This window comes from Lactuca serriola, chromosome 1 (assembly GCF_051521515.1).
Source record: "Lactuca serriola cultivar US96UC23 chromosome 1, Lser_US96UC23_V15, whole genome shotgun sequence".
In the NCBI taxonomy this organism is placed as follows: domain Eukaryota; kingdom Viridiplantae; phylum Streptophyta; class Magnoliopsida; order Asterales; family Asteraceae; genus Lactuca; species Lactuca serriola.
The window spans coordinates 94,670,708-94,682,897 of NC_136408.1; positions in this window are offsets into that span (position 1 = coordinate 94,670,708).

Consider the following 12,190-nt stretch of genomic DNA (forward strand, 5'->3'; position numbering starts at 1 on the left):
ACTATGACCGTCTGTCTGGGGATGATATGCGGTACTAAAATGCAATCTAGTACCCAACTCCTCATGAAATTTCTTCCAGAATCTAGAAGTGAAACGCACATCACGATCTGAAACAATCGAGATCGGCACCCCATGCCGAGATACTACTTCTCTCACATACACCTCCGCCAATTTCTCTGCTGAAGAACACTCACTAATGGCAAGGAAGTGAGCGCTCTTCGTCAATCTGTCTACAATCACCCAAATTGCATCAACTCCTCTGGCAGTCCTCGGCAATTTGGTGATGAAATCCATAGTGATCTGTTCCCACTTCCACTCGGGAATCTCCAATGGCTGCAACTTGCCATGCGGTCTCTGGTGCTCGGCCTTAACCCTACGGCAGGTCAAGCACCTCTCGACAACCACGCGACGTCCCTCTTCATGCAGGGCCACCAATATTCTCTCCTCAAATCCAAATACATCTTTGTAGCCCCAGGATGGATCGAGAATTTCGATCGATGTGCCTCCTCCATCAAAGTAGTACGCGTACCGCCCACAAACGGTACCCAAATCCGACCCTGAAAGGTCATCAACCCTCGAACATCCGTAACGAACTCTGAAACCAACCCAACGACCCGTTCCCTCTTCTGCATCTCCGGTTGCATAGCCTCAGACTGTGCCCCACGAATGGCATCCAGTACTGGAGCTATCACGGTCAATCTCAAACATACATTTCGTAGTGGAGTGCTCTCCCCCTTACGGCTCAACGCATCTGCTACCACATTAGCTTTGCCCGGGTGATACATGATCTAGCAATCATAATCCTTGACCACATCCAACCACCTCCTCTGACGCATGTTTAGGTTGGGCTGGTCCATCAAGTACTTCAAACTCTTATGGTCCGTGTATATCGTGCAACGAACCCCATACAAGTAATGACGCCAAATCTTGAGGGCGAACACTACCGCCCCCAGCTCTAGATCATGCGTGGGATATCTCGCCTCGTGAGGCTTCAGCTGCCTCGATGCATATCCTATTACATGCCCTCTTTGCATCAGAACTGCACCCAGCCCCGAAATAGATGCATCACAATAAACTACAAAATCCTCCATCCCTTCTGGGAGAGCTAACACCGGGGCTTCTCACAATCTCTGGCGAAGTGTCTCAAAAGAGGTCTGCTGCTCGGGTCCCCATGAGAATGCAACCCCCTTTCGGGTCAATCTAGTGAGTGGCACTGCAATTCTGGAGAAGTCCTTAATAAATCTCCGATAATACCCTGCCAACCCAAGGAAACTCCTGATCTCAGAGGGTGACTTCGGCACCTCCCAACTCATCACCGCCTCAACCTTGGCCGGATCGACCAATATCCCTTCCTAATTTACAAGATGTCCTAGGAATTGGACCTCCCGCAACCAGAAGTCACACTTGGAGAACTTTGCATAAAGCTTCTCCGATCTCAAAACCCCAAGGACCTCCCTCAAATGCTCCTCATGCTGCTCTCTAGATCTCGAATACACCAAAATATCATCGATAAATACAATCACTGACCGATCCAACATCGGCCTACATACCCTGTTCATGAGATCCATGAACACAGCCGGGGCATTGGTGAGCCCAAAAGGCATCACCACAAACTCATAATGTCCGTATCGCATCCTGAACGTTGTCTTCTGGACGTCCTCATCCCGCACTCTCACCTGATGATATCCCGACCTCAAATCGATCTTGGAGAACCAAGATGCTCCCTGCAACTGATCGAATAAATCGTCGATCCTCGGTAATGGGTAACGGTTCTTGACCGTCAACTTGTTCAACTCCCGGTAATCAATGCACATCCGGTGTGAACCATCTTTCTTCTTGAGGAACAGGATAGGCGCTCCCCACGGTGAGCTGCTCGGCCGAATGAACCCCTTCCCCAGCAGCTCCTGAAGCTGCGAGGATAACTCTTGCATCTCTGGAGGAGCAAGACGATAAGGCACCTTAGCGATAGGCGCGACCCCCGGAACCAAATCAATACTGAACTCCACCGGCCTCACGGGAGGCACACCCGGTAACTCTTCGGGAAAAACATCTGGGAACTCACGCACCACCGGAACCTCCTCAACTGAACTCGGTCTCTCGGAAGCCACCCGCGTATCCATCACATATGCCACAAAACCCTTACAGCCCTGCTGTAGACACTGCCTCGCCCTAGCGGCCGCACAAAAAGCTGATCCTGAACGCGTACCCTCGCCGTACACTGAAAGAACTCCCCCGCTAGGGTCTCGTATGGTCACCAGCTGACGCTCACAGTCGATAACCGCACCAAATCGGCTCAACCAATCCATGCCCACAATGACACAGACATCACCCATCGCCATAGGAATCAGATCAATCGGAAACTCCACCCCGAAAATCTCTAACACACATCCCCGGAGAACCTCCGTGGCACAAATCACTCTATCGGCAGCTATGGAAACTCTCAGAGGCCGACTCAATGCCTCACGACTGACACTGATATGCTGACTAAAGGCCAAAGATACAAAAGACCGACTCGCACCCGAGTCAAATAACACTAAAGCAGGCACAGAATTCACAAGGAAGGTACCTACGCATAACCTAATATAAGCATAATATTTCAACATGAATATAAATACATGAAAGGAAACGTACCAGCCACCACATCGGGCGCAGCGCGGACTTTTTCCGCAGTCAGCTGGAAGGCTCTCCCTCGAGCTCTCGGTGCCTCGGTCTTCATAGGCCGACTCTCTGTAGCTTTGATGGCGGCAGGAGCAGATCCCCGAGGTGCTCCGCGCAGCTGCGGACACTCAGCCTTCCGGTGTCCGGTCTGGTTGCAGTGAAAACACACTGTAAACCCCTTGGGGCAGTCCTTGGCCATGTGCCCCTCCTTGCCACATTTGTAGCAAGACCCTGCTCGACAGACTCCATCGTGACCCCTGCCACACTTCCCGCAAGTGCGGCCCTTCTGACACCCTGGTTTGGCTTGGCCCGCTTGGCTGCCGGCTGAGACTGTGCCGGTCGCCGATCCCTCCCTTGAGACTCTACCTCTTCCCTGGCCTGGGTCTCAAGCTCAATCTCCCTCTTCCGGGCATTTGCCTGAAGCTCAGCAAATGTCCGGTACGAGGAGTTCGCCACGAACTCCCGGATATCCCTACGCAAAATGCTCAAATAACGGCTCATCCGAGCCTGCTCAGTGGTCACGTGCTCAGGGCAGAACATCGCCCTCTCATGGAACTTCCTCGTAATCGCCGTAACTGACTCAGTACCCTACTTGAGGGTCAGAAACTCCTGTGCCAAACGCTCCCTCTCCACCGGGGGAACGTACTCGTCTCGGAACATGACAGTGAACCTCTCCCAGGTCACTGCCGCAAGCTCAGCAGGTGTATAATGCGCCGTCACAAACTTCCACCAGTCCTTCGCTCCCGAGCGAAGCTGGTTCAGTGCGAACCGGACCTTCAAATGCCCAGGAGACGAGCAAGTGAAGAAGCACCCCTCAATATCAGATATCCACCTCATCGCTGCCACCGGATCCTGGGTCCCATCAAACTCTGGTGGTTTTGTGTTGCTGAATTCCCGGAATAGTAACGCATCCCCACCCTGTGGCCTTGCAGCAGTCACCGCTGCGGTAGCCGCTGCAGCAGCAGCCTCAGAAAGAGCGGCATAACGCTCGTCGAACGTCTCAATCAGCGTGGTCTTTATGGACCCAAACATCTCCGGAATCTCTGTCATGATGGCTGCAGCTACCTCCTCCTGGATGATCCGGCGGATATCCTCCTCACTGGTACCACTGCTCTTGGGCGTCAAACGTGTCCTCACCATGATCTACCGCTGAAATACGACATACAATAAATTTAGAATCCACACGAGCACACTCACACTCGTCAACTCTTTCCTCCTTGATTCTTGGCATTCCAAAGATTCTTACTTGGGCTGCACCCCGTTCCAGTGCTTTCAGTAGTACGGGCCCAATACTACTGTCCGCACCGCACCGTGGTACACTCCAAGTCCTCCTCTTCGGATCCCAAGTCCCAAGTACTCTATCATCCGTAGACTACTCTCTAATAAATCTCTCATAAGTCCCTCGCTGCTACCTATTCACTCTCAAGCGTCACATAGCAGCTCACCTCTCCCTAGGCTAAGGCATCACAAATTAGGCCAATCTAGTTCTAATAGCAATACCTAGCCTACTCTAGCATGCAGATACATCATATCGATATTAACATCACATAATGTAAGGGTATTTTGGGAAATCACCGTTCGGGCGCGGGCTGATCGTACACACATCTCTTGCTCTGCGTCTTTTCAAAAATCTTTTAATCCTTTGAAAATTACATCTCAAATCCTCAGTTTGAGTTCAAATACGCCCGAAGGTGTACTCGAATCCCTCAAACCAAGGCTCTGATACCAAATTGTAACACCAAGAATTTAAAAATAATTTTTCGCATTTTATAAAGGCAAAATTCATTTAGTATTCACAAAAACATCATTGTTTGTAACTCATTTCATAACATATAAAAACCCCAAGATCACATAATATAAAAATCCCGCGTGTGTTCACTGATCAGGCCGGCGCCTTCCCGCGATCCTCACTGGTACCTGAAACAAATAACACCAACACTGTAAGCACAAAGCTTAGTGAGTTCCCCAAAATACCACATAACACATATTAGCCACTCGAGGCTATAACTCTGTGGGTTCGTGCACCCATACTCTGTGAACCCTCAGATTCTAACTCTGTAAACAAGCATAGCATAAATCACATAGAAGAATGCAGTGCAACACATAACATACATAGCATACAAATACTCTATCACATAACTCTGGTTACCTACTCAAGGTAAAGTATATTGAGAAGACTCACCTCGTGTGTCTCGATATCTCACAATCCTGGGAATCCCTCGTGCTCGATTCTCCGAGCTTTAATCCTCCTATAACATCATATGTCCCTAGTTAACACTTTATATCTCTAATGTTGACTATCCCTAAGAAGTCAACACAGGTCCACTCCGGTCAACGGTCAACTTTGACCAGACTCGGCGAGCGCTAGGGCGACTCGGCGAGTCTAGACGTTCTCACCAACTCTCTAAGATTCCCTTTCTACACGTCGAGTATCCCCCCCGACTCGACGAGTTCCACCTGGAAGAATCGCGGGGCCACCCCGACTCAACTTGCCGAGTCTGAAGAACAACTCGGCGAGTCCCAGTTCGACTCAGACCACCTGTTAACCCTCTCTAACTCGCCCTGACTCACCGATCCAACCCATAACCCGGACAGGACCAATCTAAGGCAATCTTCAAGCTACTCGCCGAGTCTGTTCATCGGACTCGGCGAGTCCATGCCATGCAACCGCTCAAACTGGTTTCTAAGGTCAGATCTGCTCCGACAATTCATAGATCTGGCCTTCCTAGACTGGTTCATCACGTTAAGTCCTTATTTCGGTGTTCATAACACACCCCATGACTCATAATTGACGTTTTGACCTAAGGCATAAGGATTCCAATCCAAAACCTTCATTGATTCCCGAAAAGCTCAGGCAAGGGACACTCTGGACTTCCAAGGGTCCCGATATAGGGTTCCAATCGCTTGGGGGACTAAGGGAGCAGTCGATTTAGCCACAAAAGGGTTCAATAAACCCTAAATCAATATACACATCAACATAGAAGGGAACAACTCGAAAATATTACCTGAATAACATTGCTCTGTGCCCCCAACTCTCAGAATATAGCTTCTCCTGTTGTTCCCTTAACCAAGTCTCCTCCTCCTTGCAAAATAACACTTCCAAGATCAATAATGGTCTTCTACCTTGCTCCAGATGCTCACACTCGAATTAGGGTTTCGCTCAAAGGACTGGGGTGAACAATGACGGCCATAAGGCCCCTTTATATATGTCCCAAACCTGGAAAGTTAGGGTTTCGTTAAACAGCGCGGACTCGCCGAGTCCAGTCGCGAACTCGCGACCAGATCCGCGATCCTACTCGGCGAGTCTGAGCTCCAACTCGCCGAGTCCCCTCTCAAAACACCAAAATCATAAATATAACGATACCTGGAATTCCGGGCTGTTACACCGTACTTTGATAATTTGTGCTGCTGCTGATTCCAGAGCCAATCCGCGACTCCATCACTAGAAATTACAAGCCGCCCACCAGTAGAAGATAGATGAAGATCATGAATAAATAAAAGTTTTTAATAAAAAGAGGAATAAATTGAGTTTAATTACTAAACTAACCTTCACTTGTTTGACATGAGGAACTGGAATAATGAACTCCCCAACATCTCTATCTCCAATAGATCTTGAAAGGCATAACCCACCTCGCCAACATTCTAAAGGACCAATCTATCATAAATATAAAAACATTGGTAAGTTAAGTAAAAACGTTGGTAAGTTAAGTAAGATCCCATTTAAGTTGTAGCATATGCAAGAACAATTTGACACTAGTCAAATGTGCTATCTATGGAACTCCAGAATAACAAATTTTCTACGATGTAACAATAAATAAACCTATTCAATTAGTGAAATAATGGATCTGTGTTATAGGATATTCACTTTAGCAATATTTTCAAGTTCTTCCACAATATGATCAAGTTCCTGCGCCAACATCATACGATATCACTACTTGGACATATTAACATACTTTGACTTTCTTTTCAGTCTTTCCAAGATTTTACTTATTAAGACATAATCTTTGTTATAAAAAATGAGAATAATATCATATGCTTGCTTGCCGAATCAGCTCCCTGCTCCAAAACTTTGAAGGATAAAAAAAAGACATAAAGTCCCTCCTGATCCATATCATTAAATGCAATACAAATGACAAGAAACAAGAATAAACCTGCAAAGATGCATGCACTGAAAAATCAGGGACAAATTTTATAGTTGTGAATGATAAGTAACGTTTCAAGATTTGTGCTGATGAACCCATCCCTTCAAGCATGAGGGCAACCTGGTCAAAATAACCAAAGGCAGAGTCAGCAATATCATTATTATATAACTAAAAAGAAAAAAAAATAGAATTAAGAAATAAGAACACCGTTCACAAGGGGTTCTGTTTTTAACTTAAAACTAATTCGTTTTGAGTTGTTCCAACTTCTAACTTCTAAACACAAAAATCCACTTTTTCCTATGTAGAGAGAGAGAGAGAGAGAATGTGTGTGTGTGAGATAGAGAGAGAGAGAGAGAGAGAATACCATGAAGAGAAAGTTGTATCCCAACTCAAGAACAGAACGAAGAAAGTCAATCCTAAGCTACATCATCTTCAAATAATCAAGGGTCATAATACAGGCTTCCTGTGAGAGATCATATCCTTCAGTAACAAGTGCAAAGCAATGAGAGTGTACATGTTTACATCTCATAAATGCTTTCTGATCAAGGGCAATAATCACCAAATGATTTAAAAGTTTACTGGTTTTGTAACAAATTCTAAAACTTTCCAAAATTAGATCCAAAATTGAGTTTTGTGGATCTGCCCATGCTTTATTTAGAGTTGTTAGAATAACCGTTTTGTTTTCCATGGAAGCTTCCTTTAACACTGTTTCTAGATTTGTGTCACCACTGTCCTACAATATCAATAAAAATCGATAAACCTTGGGGGAAATGTAATTTACCTGTTTATTAAGTTCTATATGTTAATCATAATAAAAACCAATAATAATCACAACTATGATGATAATAATATATAAAGGAAAGGGAAAAATAGTCATTTACATGGGCTTAACAGGTTCAAATAAACATGGTCCATTAGGGACTGAAAGTGTGACAATAATACTTTTTAAGGAAAAAAAAGTTAAAAGTAAAACTGCTAGACCATATCCACAAAAATCAACAAATATAGGGATGAAAAATGTGATTTATCCATTTATTAAGTTTCTGTTCATGGGCTTAAGGGAGAAAAGATTAGAAATGATTAGAAATGATTCATTGGATGTCTCTATGTTGGAGTTCAAGTTCTTCTTCGAGTGCAGCAGGGTGAGGAGGGAGGGGCCCGTGGGCCTGGTGTATTGGGCCCTCACGTGGGCCCCGTGGCATTCGATTCCTTCCAGACATTTTGTTATACCTGTAAAAAAAACTATATACGTCATGAAAAGAGATTGATACTTCTTTATATTTAAGTCATAAATTAGGATACACAAGGGACAATTTGATCCTTCTCTTTTAGCAAAGCAAATGATTATGCATAATTTCTAAAGCTAGGAAAAAAGTCTACAATGGAAAGGAGAAGGAGGAAAGCTAAGAAGACACAAGAACTTATTTATTTATGGGGACAGATGATGCACTAGATTTATCAGGTTTTATTTGTTCCATCTGAACTGCCATTATGTTGACTGAACATTACACGAATACTTGACTGGTCATTTTGACTTTATCAGCTAGGAGCCGAATTGTATCTAAGTTGTCAGAGTTTATGTCACGGAAAGGAGGAGGGAGGTTAGGTTGTTCACCCAAATTCATGACAAGACAGTTGGTAATAACACCATATTCTTTGTCAGACACCACGGTATGCAATGAGCCTATCTGTTTACAATAGTGGATTTATGAGTTCCATCATATTATGAAAAGATATAAAAACAGAAAACTGTGAAAGTGGGTTTAATTTGAAGCCCAAACCTTCACTTCCAAGGCAAAATTTGAAACTTTGCGAAAAATGTCTCTTAAACTGGGCCTGATAAAGATATGAAAGTCACGTATCATTGGCTTCCCTACAACACCATTTACTTCAACAGCCATATACTAAAGAAGAGTATAATCAAGAAATTAAGTTGCATTAACATACCTTCTGAAGTCTCCCAAGCAACGCCTCCAACAAAAAGTTTTCTACCTGATGTTAACTTTAGAAAATTTAGAAGTTAGCTTTAAAACTCATAACATAATGGCCATCTTTTTCATATCTTGGGCGAACACTGGAAATTAGAGAACTAGTCATGAATTCATGATAACGTAATAAAATACATACCAACACATTGAGATATGTGACAAGCATTACAGACAAGACAACAAGCATGTATTGTAAGTCCCTAAATCAAGATAACAAAAAGGAAATTAGGCTCACCAACAATGGAAATACATCAGCATTTTATCATATTAGAGGGTTTTGATTTTTGAATGTATTCATGACATAGCTGATGTTCAAGATAAAGATAACTACCCTAAAACATGGCTTTTCCAGTAGAGCTGAACCAGTCCCTTCATATAAAATAGGAAAGAGAGTATTCACCACAAGAATTATGAGGATCACAACCTGCATAAGAAAGCAGGTCAATAATTCAGAATACTTGCATATACAATTTTATCATTTTTAGGTGTGATGGGAGCATGATAAGGACATGGACATTGGATGAATTTCAATAACAGATAACAATTTTTTTCTAGTAGTAGCCTTTCTTTTTCTCGATGGACTTTAATAATCAAAAAAAAGTTCATTAAATCTAAACTAAAAGTGGAATTCTCACTAAAAGGTGGATTTTTTACTTGTTAGAAAAGCACCTGATCTTATTATGAAACTTACATCTGGGGAGATGCTTTGTGTCCCATACTTGTCATCACTAGGCAGAGGTCATGACTTATTTCTTCCAGTGTTTTCTTTGGCTTTTGATGTATAACCTGAATGGGATTAAAACTGATTAAAATAAAATCTTTAAAACCATAAAGACTAAATTTTTATATAATAAAAGAAACTTTACCAGAAATGCTATAGCCTGCCGTATATGCTTCAGTTCATCCCAAGCAGAACCTGAATACTGCAGTCCTTTTGTTTAGCAAATAAGAATAGAAAATATTGTTTGGCATGACGGAATTGAGGAAGGAATGGAATCGTTAATTCCATTCCAATGAAAGAAAATATCACTCAAGAGTTACCTCATAAGTTGCATTAAAACACCAGTGGTCTAGTTCAGCCAATCCCGCTTTCACATACTCACCATTGCTAAACAAACAACACTCACATCTCAAAAGTAGACTGCATTTTATAAAAAAAATAAAAAAAAGCCCAAAGGCCCAGAATCATATTTTATATTCAAATCACAAAAGAATACACTCTACAAAAAATAAATATATACCTGATAAAGAATAAACTCTTCAAGATTTATGTTCAATCCTGCAACATTTGGATCTCAACCTGTAAGTTATGCTGCTATAAGTAGCATTTTAGCTTAACAACAATTTTACCTGCAACAGATGCATGCTCAGAATTTTTGTGTAGGAAATGCTTCTGGAAGTCAAGTGGGGGGTAGGGGTGGGGGTATGACTCAACAGCTGTTCCAGATATTTTTAATCCAAATATTGCAACTCAACAACATCCACCTACTTCTATGAACAACTCAAAGAAAGAGGTTACCAGACCCTTGGTATTCAATGTGGTTGGGCTGCAATGTTTTGGTGCAAGAACATTTAGTAGGTAAGCATAAGCTTCTCCATCCTACACATGAAATCAAACTTACTGTTATTAAACATGAAAAAAGCACAATGAAAAAGGGAGATTTACCTTGAGATCAGATAAGAAATATTTAAAACTTATAAAATTTATCTGCAAGAAATTGACCAAATAAAATTCATTAACTTTTTACCTGTTTGAGTTGAAGTTCAGTCATGTTAAAGGAGAAAAGGTTATGATATGCTTCTCACTAAAACTTAAGCGACTCACCTTCCACTTTTGTATTGCAGGCCTTCATTTTGTTTTTGACTACCTCATATTGTATCATGAAAAGAAGTTATAATAATCACTACAATTTCAAGAAAACATGGCATATAAGAGATTATATAACTCATATCCTTGTCTACCAGGTCTTAAAAAAACCTAGGAACAAGAAAAACAATAAAAAAAAAGATGACCATCACTCTATTAAATCATAAAAAAATATTAGAAAAAAACTAGTTATACTTAAAAACATCACATATTAGAGAATATAACATTAGTTTGACTAGTTGGTTCTTGATTATAAGAAGTTATTCTTGTAGCCTAGTTGTATATACTAATAATTGGATATCTATTGCATGCACTTGACATGTAGCTTCCCAAACAACAACTTGTTCAGAGAATGAAACTAAAAGCAACGGTAAGCTGAAATGGTGAAATCAAGTTTTTTTTCAGAGATGAGAAGTAGATGTAGGAAAAAATGGAGGCATAAAGGAGAAATCGAAAATACCAAGTGAAATCGTAGATGCAAGAAAAACTCATAAGCCGTTTTGCTTGATTGAGAAGATGAAGTCGATAGATGAATGAGAAATTATGTTTCCTCTTATTTGTTGAACGGATGAAGAAATAGGGCAAGGTAGAAGCATCATTTTCGTACCTTAGTGCAATTAGACCTAGGGCTTGCAAACCTGAGGAGTCTTAGTAGATGGAGTAGGGTGGAGGGCAGGTGGACCAGTGAGCCTGAGGAGTCGATACTGATGTAACGATGGTGATAGATAACTTTTCGTTCTTATGTGATGAGTATGAGAGTGATTAATAGACAGTTGTGTAGTGCCCGATGTCGTAGCCTGAAGAGTCGCAGCACCAATACGATGGAGGAGTCTTAGTTGCCGAACGACGCTGCAATCGAGAGTGAAGCAACTGGGTTGTAAGGTATCCGATCAAAAAAGCCCTAGTTTTACCTATAACCATCGTGGTGTCTTCCTTCTTCTAAGCCACCCTCGTTGTCTTCTTCTTTCCCTTAAGCCACCATCTGGAACCTAAGAGAGAGAGAGAGAGAGAGAGAGAGAGATGGAGATAGATCTTTGAAAAAATCCCTAGTCTTGATTTTGTGCTTTGGGACTCATAGACGCGCTTCTCCCTTCTCCTTTCTTCAAATCAGTCCCGCACCAGAGGTGCTTCCCCTTTCTAGATTGATTGCCATCATCGAGCCACCATGGCTGGTTGCGTTCCCATCTTCCTTGCTCGATAGATGAACTATGACCACCGGACCAAAACTCCCACTACCTTCTTCATTCTAATTCCCCTTTTTCGATTTATCTGTAGGGAATAAGAAACAAACGATAATCAAGATTTGCATTCTTAATATTGAGACTTGAGAGTATAATATTGAATTAGGGTTTTTTCTGACAATTTCAACATCGAGTGGGAGATATGGTGGTTCCAGTGGGTAGAAGTAAATGAGACTTGATCGATGTCAACGAACGGGGAAGAATCGGAGGCGGCGGTCGGAGTGCAAGGGAAAGAATCAAGCAACACTCGATGTAGGGAGGCGGAGGAAGACCAGAGAAGATTTTTGTGGTCAA